This window comes from Hermetia illucens, chromosome 2 (assembly GCF_905115235.1).
Source record: "Hermetia illucens chromosome 2, iHerIll2.2.curated.20191125, whole genome shotgun sequence".
In the NCBI taxonomy this organism is placed as follows: domain Eukaryota; kingdom Metazoa; phylum Arthropoda; class Insecta; order Diptera; family Stratiomyidae; genus Hermetia; species Hermetia illucens.
The window spans coordinates 98,293,398-98,314,852 of NC_051850.1; the positions used below are offsets into that span (position 1 = coordinate 98,293,398).

General features: G+C 40.6%; 1 protein-coding gene across 1 annotated transcript in view; it reads left to right on the forward strand.

Moving 5' to 3' along the window:
• The first annotated feature begins 8,817 nt into the window (after positions 1-8,817).
• LOC119649598 (CCN family member 4) overlaps positions 8,818-21,455 on the forward strand; it is a 236,649-nt gene continuing 224,011 nt past the window's right edge. Inside the window, exon 1 of the mRNA XM_038051812.1 lies at positions 8,818-9,474. The gene's annotated coding sequence lies outside the window, so the exon portion shown is untranslated. The remainder of the gene's footprint in view (positions 9,475-21,455) is intronic.

Below are 21,455 nucleotides of genomic sequence, written 5' to 3' on the forward strand. Positions count from 1 at the left end.
CTCTCAACATCCTCAACAAAAAAAGTCAAGAGTATTATTTACAGAAAGGGAGAGTTCAATGGACTTTACTTTCCAGAAACGAAGGAAATAACACTTGAAGCTATTTTAGATAAGAAACTTATTTAAAACCAACGTTGTTTGGAAAAGTATGTTCTGTGCTGTTGTGCTGACGAACCTTTGCTTCGACACTAGGAACCTAAACCTCATTTAATAATATGGTAAATGCCGAATTTTCAGCCGATATTCTCCCATATATGTGTAGGGAGGTGAATTAAGGCAGAACACTGTAAGCTAGCCTTATTTCAAAACCGTGTATTACTGGCGCAATGAGCACGCAACCGCGCAACTCTAAATGCATTGCTCAATTTGCAGCACTTCTTCACTTCTGCAGCTATTGTCCCGTTAACAAGCGGGGTCGGCTGTTTCTCCATTTTATTTTATCAAATGCTTGATCTGGATGCAATCTCGAGGCTTTTAAATCCCCATCCAGCGTATCAAGTCACCGTTGTTTCGGCTGTCCTTTTGGCCACGTACCATCGACTTCGATGTACAAACCAATCTTGGCAAATTAATTCGCCTCTCCCGTAGTTTTCCCACGATTGGTGCATTTCGGATATGATCAAAACGTGTCACGCCACTAGTCTAACGCAACATCTTCGTCTCGATTACCGCAAGACGCCATTCATTGTCTCTATAGTTCGCCAACACTCAGAGCCATAGACAGTGACAGGACTGACGACATTGCAGTAAATTTCAGATTTGAGACGTTCGTTGATACATCACAAAGAACATGAGCTGTGGAATTTCACTTCATCCAGGTTGCATTAATGTGTGAAGCACTTTTATAAGCAGTTCACCATTGACCCGAGGTATTCAAATCGCTTAGTTCTGGGCAGGTCACTGCCGCAAACACTAATTGTGCCTATTTCATGGGGACCGGTCGGTAAAAATTAAGTTTTATTCAGATTCAATCTGGGACCCTGTTGCATGAGGCGATCATTCCATTTTTGGACAAGTTGCTTGAGATCATTTTTGCTATTAGATGCTAGGAAAACATGACTGGACTGACACTGGACGTTGGATGTCGCGTATGACAGTGTCTATAACAAAAACAAAGAGTAGTGGGGAGAGGACGAACACCTACGCAGACACGAAGCGGTTTTGATACAAGCGCCACACTTCGGGCTTTACTTTTCGGATCGTGGTAGAGCAATTGAACACAGCGCACAAGTTCTTCTGGCACTAAATGTTGTCGTAGAGCATACCAGATGAGTTCATTCGGACACGGTCAAAGGCTTTCTCCAGATCCAAAAATGCAATGTAAAGAAGGCGATGTTTCTCACGGTGTTTCTCCATGAGTAACAGCGCAGCGTGTATTGTGTCAGTAGTTCCGCAGTTCTTGACAAAACCGGCTTGATTCACGGTTATTTCAACGATTTCGCGTTCAAAAATCTTCAAGGTATGGGAAAGTAACCGGATCGGACGGTAATTTAAACATTCTGCTGGACTACCTTTCTTTTTCCATATTAGAACTGTGGTACTTCCTTCCCGGTCAAATGGCTGTTTACCTTCCTGAATAACCCAATTAAAAAATTCACTGAGCCACAGTGTTGGGTCCCAGCTCTTCGCTTTCCAAAGCTCAGATGCGAAGTTATCAGGTCCAATAGCTTTCCCCGATTTCATTCACTTTATTGCCTCCTCGCCTTCAGTGGCGCTGACAGGTAGAACCGCTCCGAATGTCGGCAATGGTTTTGGAAGTGGAGGATGAACAAATTCTTAAGTTGAAGTCTTCGATATCAGGTGTGCGTTCGTTTCAGCTTTTGGAAAGTCGACGTTTAGTATAAAGATTTTTGTAATGGGTCGCTCGGGTGGCAGCGATCGTTTCCTTTGCTTCCTGGATGGCATTCTTATAAATTCGAGAAACTGTGGTAGAGATATTTCTTTCCACCTTCATTTAGCCATCGTCATTCCAAAGCCAAGTATCTCGGTTGATGTACGGCTTACCTGGCTTGGTGACTGCCAGGGTTGCAGAGGCCGCCTTGCTGATCGTGTCTTTCATTTGGTTCTATGATTATTCCACATTCGTAATGGTTAATAATCGCGTAAGTGAGATCATTTCTTCTTTGTTCTCACGAAATTGGCACCATTTAAAGCGCGGCGGATCAGTACGATCCTCACGCTGTTTTATTGATGGCTTAATTCGCAGGACGGCCATCAACGGTCGATGTTGAGGTGCGATGGTCTCATAAAGAACGGTTTTGCAGTCAGTGACGGTGATAAAATGTCGGCGTCTCTTGTTAGTCGAATCAATCATCTTGTTTCTAACGACATTGGATGAATTTTCTTGGTCGACCTGTTACCAAGAGAGACCAGATAGGTTTTAGCATAGTGGAATAACTCCAACTATACTTTATTCATCTCTTTCGCTGATCTCAGTATTTTATTTTTGTTTTACTGAGTGTTGTATAAAGTATTATACTTTGCGTCAAATCCTTCTCCTTTACCTGGGCTTGGGACCAGCATACTGCGTTAATAGCATGGCGGAGTTACTCAATTTTGCAGCATTTGAATCCATATATTCAGAGCACTGCAATAAAAACAGCCTATAGACTAATTCGGTTAGGTATATGAGGAAATAACGCAGTAGGAGGCTACCTCTCAGATAACATATTTTAAATAATAATAATCGTTGGGGCAACAATCCATATTGGATCAGGGCCTCGAAGTGTGTTAGAGCACTTCATTCAAGACCGTAACGGTACACCACAGGATTACAGTACCCAGCAGGAGGCAATGTGGTCAGCATTGCACTCACTCGAGATTATTACCCTGATTTGACTCAGGTACTCATTCACAGCTGAGATGACTGGTATCCGACGTCAAATCACGATACAAATTCCACTGCCACCAATGAGATTTGAACTGCGACCTCCCGTACGATAGCCTAGTGCTCTAACCACTAAGCTATCCGAACACACATTTTAAATAACGTCCAAAGAGAGAAGCATATTCATTTTACTAAATATTTCCCTTCAAAATCCAAAAACGTCAAGTACAGTACCTTCAATAAAATCGTTACAGATGGCAAAGCTTGGTTCTGCGTACGACGCGGAAAGTAAACTGTAGTGCATGGTATGAAGCCCAAAAAATGGCAATCCATCTGTCTATACAAGGCAATAATAGACAGCAGCAAAATTGAATATGTCATTTTAATTCACTAGGGCCAAAGAAGGAACTTCAAACGTACTTTTTACACCATGAAATTCATCCAGTTACGTAGTCCCCTGATCTGTTACCGTTAGATTTTTGGTACCACCACTCCTGCTTCGAGTGTAAAGATTTTGTGCTCATCTTAGGTGAGAAACTTCTGCCAACATTTTTTCATCCGTATATAGCTAGAAATCATATTCCATTGCAGATATTCCTTCATATTTTTCCAAGCCCGGATCACCCATTTATATGAGCCCACTTTGTTGCAGTATTGTCCAATTGATATGTGATAACCACGTCATACACGTCTAGAATGCATGAAATTCATAAAGTTTCACCCTCTATAACTTAGTTAATAATAGCTGGATTTTCTTCAAATTTGGCAAAATTGTGCCTTATTTTATCCCTTAGACCAATGTCATTTTGGACTACTTAAGAGGGGTTGCGGGGTAAATTTCTAAAATATGGAAATATACTATTATTTTTGGCCCCCTACATGAGAATGGACAATTCCGTAGCCTACATAACGACGAAATCAATGAGCGATACCATGACCGCTCAATTGTGGATAGAATCCGGCTCAATAGGTTCCGGTGGGTCACTTAATCCGTATGGATGAGGATGATCCATCCCGGAAAGTCTATAAGGGCAATATGTATAGTAGAAAAAGAAGACCAGGCAGACCTTGCCCAAGATGAAGCGATGGCGTAGGCCAGGACGCCAAACAGCTTTTAGGGATATCGAACTGGTGGAGCTCGGCGCAAAACCGGGATGTCTGGAGTTCCTTATTAAGGCAGACCGGATACCGGTTGTTGCGCCGTTGATGATGATGAATGTTTAAAAGCAGATTTTTGTCTTTACTTCGCTGTCTTCGTTTTGACAACGCACTTGGCAGAGCACAGAAAAAAGAGACTAATAAATTGGCGATATCGAATCGAATCGAATTTTGATCAGTTGGATATAGTTCTTACCTGCGGAAGGGGGGTTTGCCTCAATCTCTGACCTGACTTTCGTCAGCCGTTTACTGGTGCGTGGTATGTTCTGGAGTGTAAACGAGGGCTCCACTTACATCGAACAATTTTCTTTGAGCTATGTGTACAGCCACAGGCTAGAGCACTAGCATGCTCGAAACTGCAAAAAAATTTCAGGCTCGTTTGCAAAAGCTTTGGATCGACAGACCTTTGTAAAAGTGTTTGTGATCCAACCAATAAATCAGGCACTTTTACTGAAAGAGTTGTCTATGTAGCACAATACATCGCCAAAACATATGATGTGTCCATGCCTAGGAGATGCATATTCCCCAATCGTATAGGGACTGCTGCCCTAATAAGATGAAGGTACTGGCAGCTTCCAGGGACCTCTAAATATGGCGGCAATTCCACCAGTCATCAGAAACGAGCTGCAGTAGAATACGAGATAACAAAACTTCCGGTCTGGATGGAGTACCAAATAGACCCTTTAAGCTTGCCATGAAATCAAGACAGGCCATGTTCCCTAAGTTGTTCGAAGCGTGCATAACTGTAGGATTGTCACTCAGGTGAATAGCACCGTGAGAGTTCTAACCAGATACGGAAAGCATGGCTTAATCCGTTAGAGTGATTAATATGATAAATGAAAAACTGAGTTCAGAATGGAACTGTTTTTATTGTTAATTTGCATCTTCTTTTATAAAATAATTTTCATTCCGTTGCAATTACTTCATCACTATGCTTTTCATATTTATGGATCGCGCTACATACATTCAGCATGACTAGGTACTTAGTTGGAACTGAAATTTGATTCTGCCAGATTTGTGAGGTGTACCGAACTCTTTTGTAATAAGAGAATCAAATCAATTTATTAATGAGTTGTCAAAGCACGTGAAATTATGTATGCGGAGTTTACAATCAATAAATATGTGGATGTGTGAATATAATTAATATTTGTTTGTAATATGCAATGCATTATTCACTATGCATCCCTTCACGAAAGAACGAACGAGCGGCTCAGAGAATACTACTCCCTTTCAACAATGTGTGACCCTGAGGAGAGTTTCCGAGCTATCATAGTGTAAAAGGTGCTTTCTCTGGTTTCCAAAAGTGGAGGATAATAATGCTGAGGTTCAGAAATAACCTGGTGTCCAGAACCTTAACACCTCCACCTCGAAGCTGTTAGGCATCGGCATTTCTGAACCAGATATTAAGGACGTTGGGGAACAAATGGGATACCGGGCTCTACATTGTACGTGTTGGCTCCCAAAAGCATCGAAGGGGACGTCCAACCCACAGCATCTTCATCTGAATCGTGTCCAAGTTGTTATATCTCTCAAATAAATTTGCAGGATCAACAGCTTCAGGGGATGCATATGCTGAAGTTCCCAGCGGAATATTCATCAGGGCTTACCACTATGACAAAAGTAAAGGTATGGAATAATAGCAGGCTGCGATGTTAGCGCCAGAATTGCAGATCCTCAATTTGGGTAATGAACATAATCGAGATCACGGAGGCAAGGTAAAACACCATGGTAAAATTCTAATTTAGCGAAGCAGAGGCGAACGACATGGATGCTCATCAACCGAGCTATTAAGTCTAATTCAGCCGATGGCGGGAATCGCTGCAAAGGGACTCAAAAAAGCGCTAAAGGAAAGCATAAGGTCGACTAAACGATCATCATGAGACACTTTTGCGCAGACACTAACTCTCTCCAGGCGATCTCAAAGCTGAACTGTATCCTTGTCAATGAACGTAGCCAGCAGCTGGATTATCTACGTTTACAGAGTCGGAGGTACACGGAAAGCGATAAAGAAATAACAAATCATTTATTTGAATTACACTTCCCAGGCAGCATCCAAAATCTCATCTCGGGTTCTACAGGTACATACAGCCCTCAATCGAAAAATTGGACTCTGGCATGCAAAATATCTTTAGTAGAACGAGTGAAATCTGCAATCAACTCGCTCCATAGATACAAGTCTGCGGGTCCAAATGGGATTATTCCTACTCTAGTAATAGAGAGAATAGATGCCTAGGGTCTACATATTCGGACGATATAGTGTACTTGCCTGGCACATGCTTACACTCCTACGAAGGTAATATTTATTCCTAAGCCACCACCCAAACGCAAAAGTTTTTTGTAATTCATAGGTGGTGTCTACCCAATGGATTCACTGTGAACGCTAGGAAGACTGAACTTATTTTATTCACTAGGAACGTCAGGTGGGGCAGCTAGAAGCAGTTGGTTATTAAGGAGTATATTTCGACTCCAAGTTAACATATCCACCATATCCAGGAACAATACCGGAAATCCAGCAGATTATTCTGGTGCTGCAGGACTGCGATAGGTAAGACTTTCAACAAAACGGATTAATTGGATGTATACAACCATAATAAAACCCATGGTGATATACGCATGAAGCGTCTGGTGGCAGAGACTAACTTTGATAAGAGCAGGAAGCCGCTGGTCCAGATTCAGGGGCTCGGTTGCCTAAATATTACTTGAGCAATAAGTTGTATGCGGACCGCGGCATTCGAAGTTATCCTAAATCTACCTCCCGTTCATTTGGATGTCAAATGGAAAGCACGAAAAGAGAAGAATCTTCGGTAAATGACCACAAGCCTTTTCGAATTTCAGACTTAATAATCTTCCTCGACGGGTCAATCATGGAAGCTGGATCAGGTGCTGGGGTGTTCTCGGCAAATCCGATTTCTGATGTGGGGGCCTCAAACATAGCTGGTAATGAGGAAACTGACAGACAGACTCGCCGAAGTTTTTGGATCCACAATGGTGGGGGCAGAATCAGATTTTACCATCCGACCATTCACTGCCAACTCCACTCTGTAGAGGCAAATTGCAATAATTCACCCAAACGAATGTGAACGTTTGAATTTCTCCTGGCAGACGAAAATCTTTCTGAAGGAGCCTTAGACAAAGATACATTGGTAAGCTTTTTCTGCAGCGAAGGGTCCGCTCATTCTCTGCCTCTGAAGAATGTTCTTAGGTTTACGAAAGTCTGTGAACGCGCTATTTGACGGTCTCTCCGTCAAATAGGCGATCTCCGGGGATAGTTCAATGGACCTAGCAAAAGTCCGAGTGCTTGGAGCTGCGCTCCCTCTACTAAATTTAAGCACATCACTTGCAAGTCGTTTATCAAATACAAGGGAGTGATGATACACGCGAAGTTCAGTTATAAGCAACACATGCAGTATGTATGCACCCCCAGTTTGGGAAAAGGGTTGCCAGATCTCATTTAATGCCAATAAACCTGCAGTGCAGTCTACATAAGAACAGTCTTGAGTGTATGTTCCGCCTTCACGACTGTTTCAGATGGTGCAGCATTCGTCATCTCAGCAAAGATGCCTACTAGTATTCTGACAGATGTGGAGAGGTGCTAGCGCCAGAAAATGTGTTGCAGAGAATGCTAGCACGTTCGGAGGATTGGGATACAATTTCATGATCCACGATCTGTCCTTAGTCAGAGCGAGCGAACTCCGCCTCGTGATGTAATACTTTATAGTGGTTCCACGAATCAGTGACTAAACCTTAAGAAGCAGGTGAACACTATACTTGCAATGCCGAAATTTAGAAGCCAGAAAAAAAATGATTTGAAGGCATATTAGAAAAGGTAGGTTTGCAGACTTACCAAATTCATTGAAATTGAAATTAGGTCGAAAAAATACAAGCCGGTAAGGATTTGTGGAAATAGGAAAAATTAAAGTGTTCATTTTCTTTCTTTAAACTTACCGAACTTTTGTTAGTCCCCTCATATGCTTGCTGGATGTGAGCAGTATGTGAGAAGTGACCGAAGTTGTTGGTTCAAAGCTCCTCAGTCTTATCGAAATTCGTCCGCAACGTATCATCAGAATATTCTCACCTGGACGGATTTCGAATGATATCTACGTGTATACTGATGGTTGGATCAACATGTTGATTAAAATGCGCCAATGACACCGGATAGGTTACATATTAAGAAAAGGACGCAATTGCCTTGCTAGCTACTCCTTCGACTACCCTGCCATGGACGATATCCCAGAATTTTCTGGAGTCAAACCATAGTGACAGTCGGCTTCAGCCATGTCCTCCACATATCTTTGGATAATTTTAATTGCACGATCCGTTTCTTCTTTAAAGAAAAAGATACACTCGAAATAACACTTCTTCTGAATGAGACCACTTGATCTTAATAAAAACTAAACCGAATAAAAGTGCATAAAAAGTGTGTATAAAATATAGAATAAAATGATTTTGTATGCATGTTGCCATTCAGCTCCTTTCTTTAAAAAATCTGAGGCGTGAGACAAAAAGTTCCGAGAGATAGCAGATATCTTGCCTTGAAAATGTGTTACTTCTTGGATCATATCATGCACTTCACACATTAATACTTTAATTTACCTCCAAATAGGAAATATTCACGTCCCGAAACCTTAAGAGTATTTCCAGAGCAAGCGGTGACGGAAGCGAACTTAAGAGCACCAAATTTTCTAGAAAGTACTCTCGATGAGTCCGGAGGGGAGCGCTGTTACCGAGCTTTTGATGAGTTTGCGCGTAGGTGCCTTAGCTTGCCCAACGGTGAAAGTTAGAATCCTAACAATAAAATTCCGTTTTAACAGCCTCAGTTAGTCCTGAACAGTCGGTTGGACGGTAGGCAAGGCTGTCTGTCGAAGAGAACCCGTAATGTCAACTTAGGCGGGAGTTACGTCCTCGAAGTTTTGGGAATCGGCACATATCCTCTTATCAGTATCCTGTTTTCAGGTGAAGCACTAATCGTAATTAGTGTCAGTGTTCATGGGCTCTGAGTTACTGTTTGCAGGCCTCCAGGAGTAGTGTGTACATACGTAAAAGTGGAAAATCACATATCTTTCAGAAAATCAAGCAAATCAAGTTGAGTGCTGGTGTGACCTGTGATACACATGTATACACGCGGTGTTTTCAAAGTGTACGGAGAGTTCTGAGTGAGCAAATCCTTGCGATAGTGACGTGATATTGCCTATTAGTTGTGAGGCACACGCGATATAAAACCTCTGGAATGTTTACCTAATTAAAATAGTCTTCTCTCACTCGGGAGACGGTAAATTCGGTTAATGGAAATGCAAACATTGAATAATTAACAACAACCCAGAATATCCTCTTCATTGTATTCCTTTCGTCGTTGTCGTCATTGCAGCCGCTTGAATCGTCTAGGCAAGGAGCAGGAACAGGAGCAGCCTGGATTCGCCGGATCGGTTTCCACGAAATGTGAAAATCTAACGCTAAATTATTTAGGAGGATACGTACAATAACTCTGTAGTGTAAGTCTGATGTTGGGTGTTTATTCGGATGGCGGCACTGAATGGCAAATTATTCATTCATTGGGATAAAGAGTCAACTGAATAATTAAGGTGTTGGAGAGTTTTTGAAATACAATTATCCTTGTGCTTTCCTTAGTCGGCGAGTTTATTGGCTTAATGAAACTTCCGGCTGATTGTGTAAATTGACTCACCTTCGTTTTTAATGCGCCTACCTCGCAGTGAATTATGTAGGCTCGTGAAAGCCTATTGAATTATAGCGGCACGTTAGTATCTATCAAGAAACTAAATTTAGACTTTGAACAATTCAAATGCCTTCGGTGTGCTTTCCCACCGGCATTACACATGGAAGTACTCGTAATGTAATGACTTGCCCAATATTGGGATATTGCACGGAAATGTGGCATGAATTACCACTTCATGTACGGTGAATCATTTCGTTGCGTCGTCCTTGGTATTAAAGATTCAGTTGTTGTAAACAAGGCTTCAGGTCAGCGCTAGGTTTTCAGGATGTTGCGAGTTAGATATGTAGTTCCAGGTTTTCGGATTCGAGGAATGTTCCTTTATTTTCAATTGTACATGAATTTTATGATTACGGTCAATAAAGTCTATGAGCCGATGGATCAGTCGATTCTTCTGGATTCGTTTCCTCACTTATAGTTGTGCTTTGGCAATTTATAGACAATGTATCGATTCCGGGAAAATGTATTAATTGTTTAATAGTCCTCATTACCCGATTTCAAATGTACGTATTTACCATGCCCAGACATACTTATATCGACCGGTGCTGCTTACTAATTTGAAGCATGAATATTTATCTGAATGTTATAGATTCACATAGTTAGATAATAAATTTATCCAGATAGAGCTTTAATTGTATATAACGGTTAGTTCCAGTTAATTTTGGTGATCGCTAAGAAATAATGGTTCTGCGGTTGCCGAGGATGTATTTATTATGTTTGTTTGCGGCAAATAATTTCAATGATAATCTTTTGAAGAGGAAAAAAACTTGTTTTTTCTGTTCCATTTAAGTTTGCTCGTACTTTCAATTTGATTTGAAAAAGCAGTAGTAGACAATAAGAAAATCAAAGCTTCATCTCTTTCGGTTAATGTACGTGTGTACGCACCATTGTTGTAGATTTTTGGCAAGGACATGCCCAAATTTCGTATCTTTTGTGCCCTCCTCGATAATCGATGATCTATCAGGTTGTCCACAAAGTTTTCGCACAAATATTAATGTGACAATTAAAAAGCAATTAGCAGACAAACCAAAACAGCAGGTACAACATGTGATATCCCAATGGAAAGGTCAGAGTCCTAACTATAAAATGCATGGTAAATTATCCTTGAAGGATCAGTGTTGTGAAGGATATTCAAGGATAAACATGGAATTCGACAAAGTACATTTTCGTCATTGCATTTTGTACGAGTTTCAAATGGGGACGAAGGTGCCGAAGGCGATTGAAAATTTGTCGAAGGTATTCGGTGAAGGAAAGGTAAAGCGCAGGACAGTTTACGATTGGTTCGAAAAATTCTACAGCGGAGACCTGACACTTGAAGATGAACCTCGCTCAGGAAGACCCTATACGATTGACGACGATATCCTGCGCAACAAACTGGAAGCGAATCCTTTTCTTTCGACACGTGTGCTTGCAGAGGATCTCGGTGTATCAAAATCAGGAGTAGCAGTAGCCATTACGCGTCTTGGATATGTTTTGAAGAGCACAAAGTGGGTACCGCACGAACTGACTGAGCGAAATCTGGCCGATAGAGTGAGAATTTGCTCCGCTAACCTTTTACGGAACGAAAACGACCCTTTTTGGAATCGATTGGTAACTGGCGATGAGAAATGGATTGTGCACGAAAACGTAGCGAAGAAACGAGCCTACACTCATCGAGATCAACCGGGTCCATCGGTAGCAAAGCCGTCTATTCATCAGCAGAAGCGAATGCTCAGTATATGGTGGGACGTTCGTGGCCCCATACACTACGAGCTTTTGGGACCAAACGAGACCATTACCGCCGATAAGTACTGCGAGCAGCTCGACAGATTAAACACCTAGCTACGTTCGAAACGACCAGCATTGGTCAACAGGCGAAATATTGTCTTTCATCATGATAACGCCCGGCCGCATACATCTTTAACTACTCAGCGAAAATTGAGTGAGCTTGGCTGGGAAGTTTTGAGTCATCCTGCGTATAGTCCCGACCTTGCTCCTTCTGATTACCATTTGTTCAGGTCCCTCCAACATTTTCTGGATGGTAAAAAAATGACTTCTGAAGCTGACCTCCAAAGTGCACTTCGCACGTACTTTGAGGGGAAGGGGGAAGAGTTTTATAGAGGGGGGATTTTGAAGTTGCCCGATAGATGGAGGGAAGTCGTATCTAATGGAGGCAATTATATATTAAATTAAATAATTAAAGGTTTTTATAAACTTATCTGATGAATTCTGTCTTTGATTTGTGCGAAAACTTTGTGGACAACCTGATAAAATACTAAGGAATGGTATTTTCATCTTTTTTTGATGATGGGGGTTGCAAATCACAACCGAAAACGTCTATGGTGACGAAATCCCTGTACGATTGTTGGCTGTGTCGCTCAAAACTTCTCACAATATGGTCCAGGCTTCTACGGTACAAGATGGTGACTTACCATGTATTGTTCAGAGATATCAGAGGAGTAAAAGGGAAAAAAATGGTGGGCTGTTAATAGCGTTTGCTTGGAGAATCCTGCAAAACATGATTTGCCCCCCATGGAAAGATGGACGATTCCGCAGCTTATACATCCAAAAATTCAATAAGTGTGTAACGATGGTTTGGTTGTAAATAAAATCCTACTTAATAAGCTGCAGTGGGCGGGTTACCCAATCCGCATGGTGGAAATGACTCAGTTCAGAAATTCTACAGAGATCTATTGCAAAAAGGTGCGGGCCCTAACTAAGCCAGGATGTCATGTAGCTACTAGGGATATCTAATTGGTGGTTCCGCTGTCGATGCTGATCGTGATAATAAAAGAAAAGGTCTATGCATGTACTCCTCAGCAATACAGAAAGGTCATTTGACAAAATTCCACTTTTACACTATAGATGATACCGCGTTCGTTAACACAGTTCGCAAAATGAGCTCTGGATTTCTGTACGCCCTCAATCATCTCTTCGTCAGCACCGATGAAAGGAGACTATTGTACGAAATAATATATCGTATTACACAAGAAGTTTCCCTTTTACTCCTTTATGGAGCATTCGCATAATTCCTTCATATTTAATAAGCCGGTGGTAACAGAATGAGCGCTCAAAGGGTCAATGACAGGGACATTCGAAAGAAAATAGAGAAGCTAATGTTCACCTATTTTGGATTTTGGATCGCCAATTCTATCGACTTAACAAGTGAGTGAGCCCATTTTAGTGTAAATTCATCTAAGAGTTTATATCGTTTTGATAATTACTAGCTCATCCGTAATGTGTTTCTTGCGTAAATGTCTCCAGAAGCATTAAACGGAGACACTGAAAACTTTACTAAATTTGTGAAATGCTGATCGAGCAGGGATACTTCAACCTCTCAACTGTTAATTATTTGGCAGCGCGTAAGGATTGTGGTCAATGTGGGAGTTATACCATGCTGGTATAATCCTAAAATCTTCGGGTTTAGATGGTTTTCAGTTCTTTTGAAGAACCTTGAAACGTGTTGGAACGTGAAGCCTTGAAGACGTTTAACACTAGCTTGTTTATATCCTTAGGCATTTGGTAAGCATTTTATTAGCTTCTTATTGTAAAACATACCAGTGCAATGTCAATAGATCCAACACATGAGTGCTCATATGAAGAGTTTGTAGAGAACCGATTTGGTTTTAGTGCTAAGACCTACCTTTGTAGAAGATAATAGGAAGTATTCAATGCGCTGAACTTTACTGATGTTGAATTCAATGTGGGAACTAAATTTTAGGAATCTATTTGGGTTAACTCTTGCAGTATTAGCTTGCTTGTGAATAAATCTAGATGCAAATTACATAGATTTCCCCCGAAAAGTGCAGACTTTTTTTTGTTTCATTACTAATACAGTAGTATTTGCAAAGGTCTACCAAATGTTTCTTGATGACTTCAACTGCCTAGAATTGAGGTATGAAGAGAAGATGAATGTGTCGTCGTTGATATCCGGGGTGGAAGCATCAGTTGTGAAAATAGGTTCGACCGGACTCTCGAGGTTACTGATACTAGATCAGAAATTGCATTTCCCACGCTACCAAAGAAGTACCTTTATAATAAGAACCATATCGCAAATCTAATCATCCAATTTTCTTTTAATTTATAGCTAAGTCGGATTACCCACACAGAGGCGAAGGCCTAGTCTGGTTCGATTCACATCCTACTGTTGACATTAGGTATTGTGCTCGGAATGACGTGGAGGTAAATAGAAGTGTACTATTTTCCGTGTTTAAACTGGAATCCAAACTGAAGGTTAGGAATTTTTTTTCTGATCCCAACTTTCAGCCAACCTAAATGTTCATAGCCTCCCAAAAACTTGCCCAAGAAGGCAAATGGGGCTAAAGTTTTCTGATTCGTGAAAGATACCTATAAGTAGTTTATGTAGTTATTTAAAACTCCAAGAAAAAACTTTAATGAAGCTGTAGGAAGATTCCCAATGACGAAGTCGGAATTTTCTCCAGTCCGGCAGACTCTTTTCCATATTTTTAATAAGAGCTGTGAGTTGTGATAAACTCAAAAACCGTCACGAGCCCGTCGGTTTTGTTGGGGGATTCCTGAGGGAAAGGTTATAGGTCCATGAGAATTTATACAAATGAAAGACTATTGACTTAAAAATCAAACCCCATAGCCGAGTGGTTCCGAGAAGAATGTGCTTCGAATTGCCTGCTCTAATTATTCCACAAGGACTTTCGCTTTTCTAGGAACACTGCAGATGGGGTGGTGGTTCTCAGATAATCAATTGGGCTGAGCACTGCTTTATAATCAATGTAAGTTTCATCTTCGTTTTATCCGCCGTGGGAATGGCAACGGGAGCAAAATCCACCCGGTTCAGATTTACAAAGCCAGCCTGTAGTGTCCACGAAGGATACTAGCTCTTGCACCCACGAGTCAATGATCATTTCAATGTTCCCACAGAATTATTTAATTAGTGTACACAGCCTGGCCCTTGCTAAAGACCGGCAATCGCGATCGGATATTGTTATAGGAGGACCGAATCCTCCTCGACTTTGGACAGGTGGTGAGCCTTTGCCATCCAAAGTCAATAGATTCCATTCTTAACAATTACCAGCAGAACACCATTCTGCGCGCACCTCTTTCTTCCTGTTTAACCACCGGATGGGAGCTTCTATTATTTTTTTTTAAACATTTACTTTGCCATGTTTTGGTAGCTGCCAAATCTAGCTTCTGTATTTCGGGCAGGTTACCTGTAGTATTTCGCCACGGTATGCGTTTAATTGTGTGACGAAAGTTTGTTGTTCATCAGTCCCCGAATTTCAGATCCTTTTGAAATTTCAAGTCAACTTGGCCCCTCCCTCTTAAAAATTTTCGTAATTATTTGCAGCGCGCTCTGAGGCCGTGTTAATATTTTTAGCTTGACATGTTTTAACGAAGATAATAGAATAGAATAACAAGTTGAAAAATGAGAACTAGGTTTTTTTCCTTACCCTGTAAATATTTTTATTTTTTCCCCGCATACGATCGTTTCGGAGACCACGTGCCTCCTTCTTCAGTGTTAGTACCTAAAAAGATTAGGTAACTGTAAAAAAAAACATGGACACTAATTTCAACTTAGAATAACAACCCTCATTATTTTTCATACACTATTTCGATTCAAATCAATTAATTCATTTTCAAGGTGATTTTTACTTGTTTGAAGATTTTCATAAGAACTATGATGAACTCTATTGTAGATCTATCAAAATGTCCTCCTTTCTTACGTGCTTGGGCACGTGCTTAGTGCTTTATAGTGAGATGCTTTGCACAATTTATAAATGCGTTTTTGATGCAATTCTACAGCTTGTGAATGCTTCCATGTGCTACTCCCATATAGCAACACAGAACAGTAGCACAGAACAGTCTCAACTTGATCTTGGTCTTGAGATAACTGCACCTCCAGATTTTAGACAGAGCAGCGACAGTGTATCTAGCGCTGTTAACATCCAGTTTCATCGTCGGCAAAAACCATACTTCCTAGATGTACAAATTGATCAACGTCTTCGATGTTCTGCTCGTTAGAGACAGTGCGATGACCGATCGACTGAGGACCTTTGTTTTCTTGGCATTAATCTTCAGTTCAATTCTACTTGCCTCTGTTTAAAAATCCGCAGCCATGTGGCGACGGTCCACTGAGAGAGCAAGCAGATGTCATGTGTTTAAGGATAGATGTCATAGTCCGTGGAATTAATCCACGTCCTAGGGACAAGGCAGCATAAAGAACATCACCGATAAAAAGAAGAAATAATATCGGTGACAGAATGCAACACTGGTGAACTCCGCTTTTGACCTCTGAGATTTTACCTCGGTGCAGCATGGAACATTTAGCGCCATCATATGTTGCTCTGATAAGATTAGTCTCTCTGGAATTCCCCTCCTCCCCATTTCAGATGCACTACTTGTTCATGCTATCGAAAGCTTTCTCGAAATCAGGGAATGGAAGATCTGAACTGCGCGTACTGTTCCAAAATGATTTGTATGATGTTGATGTAGTCAATGCACCAGCATCCCGAGCGGAAACCAGCCTAATCTCCATTGATCAAGCTTTCAAAAAGTTCTTTGATACATTGATTATTGATTATTTTAGCTATTATCATTACGAGGAAGGGAGCATACTCCTCCAATTGTCAACTTGGCTATGATCCCCTTCTTTCACTCTCTGAGAAAAGTCTCGGATTCCCAAGATTTCCATTCGAATGGAAGCAGCAGATCTGCAGTAACCGCAGGTGCAGCGATAAATTAATCTGCCGGGGGACTCCGTTTCAGTGCATTCATGGCGAAATGAGTGCTCTTCTGCTTTGAGGAACACTCCATATTTGCATGTTATGGTGACTAGCAATTTCATCCACAAGCCCCCCTTTTCACCGAATGAGATACAATTAAGAAGAGTGGTGAAGTGTACTTTCTACCTCTTTAGCTGTTCAGTATTGTGGATGAGGTCGACCGTTGACGTCCCTCACACGACTATCGAAAGATTTGCGACCACATCGGCGGTGGTAAACATTCTTGAAATAATTGCAATCTGCGGTATCTTCTACTTCCCTAACCAACGCAATACCAAAGTCTCTCTTGTCGCGGATCGGAATCTTGCAGTTAAAAGTCTTTCAGGAACCTTACCTTACGGTAGAAATCAGAAGCATCCCGACCCGGATTTGCGCCCGCTACCACTTGGCTTTGTAGAGTACAAAAGCACATTGCCGTAAGAGGGAGAGGAGTGCTCTCCAGGGTTCGACACCTTACTTATCTTAGGCCTAAACATTCAGCTTATATCGCTAGAATTCCCGCTCAAGTTAAAGAAAGCAAGCATTCTGAAGACCCTACCGTTATCGAGGATCGTGCCCACATTCCAGAAATCAAGCATAGTCCATTTTCGATTACCAAAGGCCGTTGCCATGAGGTCAGCCCCCATCTGAGGCGTTATTGACGTTTCAAAGTTTGCAGGTTGCTAGCCCATAAATTTCTATTACTTTTAGTCACCAGTTACGACAAGCAGGGAAGACTTTGAGTATATTCTTAAGCCCCAACTGATAGGGTTTGGTTGCCTTCGTTCGGTTTGTGAATATGGTGCTCAACTAGCTTCTCTAGACATTTCAGCGAGAATGATTTTAAGCTAATTTTATTTATTTTTGTTAATTTTTGTTCTTTGCACTTGAATAGTAATTTTTCCCAACCTCAATATGAAAACTACATATAAAATCCAAAACAAGTACTCTATATCCTCCTTTGGAATCGATGTTCCCATCTATGTCAGGTACTTTGAAATGCTGAAGGGATAGTATGGAAGCTTTTGCTTAACACTACTAACAACCACTCTGCTAATGTCTCAGTTTGCTTCATTTTAAAAGATTTGCTTAAACGCCTAATCCTCTCCTTTCCAATTCTTCCACCCGTTCTCTCAGATAATGTATTTCCAGAACAATCGTAAAAGTTCCATTCGGTTTTCTAAAAAGGAGCAACTGGGTCGACCCATCCCTCAACCTGCACAGCGTTGAAGTCCCTCCTTGGTTCGTTCCCACATTGCATTTCACACCGCTCAGTCATCTCCCAAACGCGCTTGCGCTTGAGACTATTTCTTAAGGCTGGCTTGGCGAATATGTGGACGTCGTTTTGTAATTCTCCGAATACTTATTTCGGTAGCCACTTGCTTCCTTCTTCAGCTGATTCCACTGTTTGTTTATTTTTTTCGGCATGAATTCAGTCACCGTTGATCGCAATAAGTATTACTATTGAGATACAATAGCACTTGATGATATATTGCAGGTATCATGCCCAACTTAAAACTAATGTTTGAACAAAATTTGACTAAGTGTATTGGAAACGCGTCGTTTGGCATTATTGCTCTGTTGCGCAATTTGTTTGCGGCCCTATTATAATACAAACCTCTTCTTGCTAAATTAGTACGTTTCGCTCCATCTCAGCATAATGTTTAACTAGTGTTGGTTTTTCCTTAGTTTTCAAAAAGAGGCTCTCGTTGTTCCCATGCATTAAAAAGGTATGTGTGATATTACTCTTGCGAAGAATTACCATGCTATTTCATTCCTCTCCTCTTTATCCAAAACCTTTGGGAAATATACCAATAAGTGACTAGTTGACTACGCACTTTGGTCATTTTATGACCAAAGCGCAATTAGTCAAACATCAGTTTACCGCCTCATATCTGTTTGACTTCGCCAACTAACAATTGGAAGTTGGACCCACTTAGAATGCACTTTCCATCATGGATTCTTCAGTTTTACAAAATGGTAGTCTAAGGAGAGATATTCCGAATGCTACCATAGAATGATACTAAGCAAGCGAATTTCATCAGAAGTGTTCCGTTAACATACATTTGCTTACCTCTGCACAAGTTAAGTTCCGGGAATGGTCCTCTTTGCACATCCGTCCAATTTACAACAAGTCGGGAAAGCGAAAGCTTCAGGTATGAGAGGTTTTGTGCTTTTCTTATATAAAAACATCTAAGTGGACACTGGTCTCATTAGTACCTAGCACGTAATGTATATGCATGTATTATGTCAGAATATTTACTTTTGCGTGCTACTGACATTCAAAGTCTTAGCATTTGTATTGAAGTGACAATTTTGACTTATTGCAAGTAATAGTGCGATTTCTACCAAACTTAGGTAGGATCATACTTTATATTATAGTCTGCTGCAAAATTGCATGATTCTAAGATGAACTTAAGATGGGTTTTTCAGTCAGTTGCTGCAAACTGTAGTAATATTATCAACTTTATTTGAACAGAAATCACTATCAGGGGCATTTCGAAGCCTAGCCCAGCCAGGCACCGTATAGTGGCAGTTTTGTATTTTTTTTTTCAGATATTTCGGTTGTGTACATTCAGAGAATGGGTTCGTGAAAGAAATAATCACTTTTCTGCCCCGCTCTCATCGAGACCTTTCATTTGATACCCCACATGACTATATTCCGTGTACGGGGACCCTGCTTAAATTCCACTGTATGCGTGAATGTTTACAGTTCCCCCTTTTCTACCAAATTCGGTGTCAATCGGTATAGCCGTTTCTGAAAAAAATGAGTGTGACAGGCCGATAGACCAACAGACAGACTGACAGGCAGATAGTATACGCATTTTAAAAAGCTTTTGTTTTACACAAAACTGGGACTATGAGGCATGCCCTACAGGGCTCCCAGTCGTTAATTATGTTCATTAGAGCTTTTATTTCCCTCCCTGAAGGTGATATAAAACTGCTTCGACTCAGTAGGATGAGGACCTCATAGGTCGTTCATCATACCGTGCATCATTATATTGTTCCGTAATTCATTTCGGCGCAATCTCGAAACGCTCTATAAAATAGGACACTTGATCATTGTAAATTATATACGAAAGACTAAAGTGCCCAAAGGGCCACATTTGGATTCTCGACCTTGCCTAGCGCTGAGGTAAACTAGATTGTGGCGGTACATTTCAGTTAGACTGCTCTTGGGTGATAGTAGACATTTTGAAAGTTTTTTTTTGAGAAACAAAATGTTATTATTTGTGTCTTTCTGTCCGTCTGTCTGCTTGTCTCTCGCATGCACTTTTCTCAAAAACGGCTATACCGATTGACACGATGTTTGGTAAAAAGGTGGGAACTGTATACACACACCCATGTAGTAAGTTACATCTTTCTATGTTGAGTGTAAGAGGAAGGGGAGGTCATTCATGCATATTGCGTATCAAATGAAAGGTCTCGATTAATACTTTTCGAAGCCAGTCTTAGCTTTGACATTTGCTGAAAAAATCCGAAAAAAAATATGAATCTCCCCCTATACGTTGTCCATATCGATACTGACTCAAATTATGTTAATAATATACTCTGTTTTTGGTTAAATTGACACTTGACCCTAAAGTTCATCCCAGAGTTACAATATGCAACAATGTAGACTATAGTATGAAACATGATATCGGCTAGCTTCATTAAAATATTACTAACAAAGTTACAGTAGCTGAAAATTGTCTTTCCCGCGGTCTGTGTTACCCAAAATGCTAAATATCAATATCACATAAAAGTGAGTAGTTAGATATATTTAATATACATATACATTACGGGCTACGTACAGATGGGATAGTTGTGCACTCAAATATACTTACATAAGAAACAAACTAAACCTTTCATTCCTGATGCGTCTAGCTTCCAGTTTCCCCACTTGTTTGAATTAACCTCAAGTGTCATGCTACTTACAAGAAGATGGGACGACGAGTATCACCTGAATATCACTTACTTAGTTGTCCATAATATAAGTTAAAGAAGGGCAAATGGGAATGGTCAATTTATTTATTTGTTATTTTTTAAATTACAGCAAATTGAAGTGAATGACATAAATAATCCATTTTATTCTTAAATAATTACTCAACTGTTGCACGTGGCGCAAGCTATCATAAATTTTGAAAGTATTTTTCTTAATTCAATTTGTGGTTTCCGGGAATTTTTCAAAAGCTTGTTTGAGCAAATTCTTTCAACAGAAGCCCTAAGTTCACCGGGTGGGTTAATCAAAAATTTCCATAGGCTAGGGAAGGTAAAGTAAATTGTTTTCCGAACAACAGAAATGCCAAGAGTTCCTTTTCTTGCAAACTCAACTGCAGCCATATTGAGTTCCTTTGCTATCAAAAACAAAGGAATATACGAGTATGATGCCTACTAAACGTATGGGGGCTTTTCAATTTTCTGGTTTCCTTAGCGTTTAATTTCCTTTCGAACGGTGCTGTATTTCTCGTGTTTGAGTGCAATTTCCGCTAATTACACCATTCCTTCATTATAACTCATGAGTGGTGGCAGCGTTCCACTTATGTGCATATGAATTTCAGGGATATACTCACATAGACGCACCGGGACCTAATTTGAGGGAAAATTATTTGCCGGGTTCAAAGTGCATTGTATTTCATCGAAAAGATTAACCAGAGCCCGTTCTACAGCGAGTTCGTTGCCGCAACCGTTCAAAACTATGATACAACAAACACGGAGCTTTCATGTTCAGAACCTCATTTGCTTTGATCTGGAAAATAATTATAGCCAGGAGTGATATTTCGCCAAAATGGTTTCACTATTGAGAGGGAAATACAATAAGCTTATTATCAAAATTATTTTAGAACTGACGATTGTTATTAGCAATGCTTTGAAGCGTAAAAGCTTTGAAAACGTTAAACACAATTTTGAAATGATTCGTGTTCGATTGAATAGTGGAACCAGGACTACATTCTGCATTCTCCCTTTTAGAGTCTAATGAGAAGTATGAGGTTCTTTTGTGTACTTTGAGGTGCACTATTTATGCCAAGTCAGTAACTTGCTTGGT